Here is a 1,359-nt window from a genome sequence, read left to right as displayed (position 1 = left end):
ACGACTAACCAATGAAAAATGTAAAAATAATAATAAAACAATGTGGTATTGACATATGACATGGAAAATGCTTCTTTTTTGTCCACATGGTCTGAAGCAAAGACTAACAACCCAGTATTAATTCATTACGAAATCTCAACTGGGATGACTTCCTGCAACCATAGCAGTTGCATAGCTCATCAAAGAACCAAGTATGACAAGGATTAGAGAAAATTCCCCCATGCAACCACTCAATCACAAATCACATCCTCCTGTCAACTCTACTGTCACACACTAAGTAACATCAGAGAAAAGAACCTGAAGGTATCAACACTCAGCAGAGCCCAGAGGAAGGAGACCTATACACCAGTCAGTTCAAAGCTTCTATCAGATACAGTTCAAAGCTTCTATCAGATACCTAATAACATTTCAGTAGTGACTAACAAATGAGGCATACAAAGGCACATATTCCAAATTGAAGACAACTATGTATGTATAAGTATGGAGGGAACTTGAGACTGCAGGACTTGCCAGCCCAGATAAGGCATAGACAAATCTAACAAGGAGGGGCTTGACATGATAACCGATTTGGAGAGGAAACACAACTAGCTGGATCTGATAGGGCAGCAGAAGCATGAAATAGTTAAGAGCTCGGCTACCTTACTGGATAACACTAGACTATGCTGCCAGTAGGGGACTATTCTTACTTAGACTATATGTAAACCCTACTACCAAAAATAGGGGTTTATCACAACTACTTACTTCAGAGAGAATAGTAGCAGCATGGAATAGTCAAGAACCAGATTACCTCATAGAAATATACTCAACTAATTGGTATATGGGGTCATAGATACACACTCAACTGATGTACAGGACTGTATTGGCACAAAGTAAGAGATAGTCAGGCTACCTGAGGGAGTATGACCATGACCAACCATCCTGTAGAGGACTGCACTGCTGGGAGCTCTACAGACTCCCAAAACAGGTGCTCTGTAAGGAAACAGAATGCACCACTCTTTTCACGGACCAGATGGAGAGAGGGTGTCAACAAGTGGAGTAGAGTCAATCTCACCTAACTCAGATCAGAACCACAACTCACTGAGGAAGGGAAGGTGGAAGAAGCAACAGTAAAGAATAGACAGGTGCCCAACAGAGTTGAGAGGAGCCACTTTCAGCCTACGGCAGCTAACTCTGAGGAGACCCACAACTCACTGAGCTAGGCAGAAGCAGCAACAGCATGGAATGGATGGGTGCCCAGCAGAGAAACCAATCTGACTTCCATCATCTCACAATAGCAGGCTGATGGGTGGAAGGGTAGTTAGTAACTGTGGGGTTACATGAGTGTATTTCTCTCTTATTTTTGCCTTCCTTGGTTCTTGG

The sequence above is a fragment of the Penaeus monodon genome, chromosome 21 (genome assembly GCF_015228065.2).
Source record: "Penaeus monodon isolate SGIC_2016 chromosome 21, NSTDA_Pmon_1, whole genome shotgun sequence".
NCBI lineage: Eukaryota > Metazoa > Arthropoda > Malacostraca > Decapoda > Penaeidae > Penaeus > Penaeus monodon.
Note: the sequence above shows the minus strand (reverse complement) of the source record.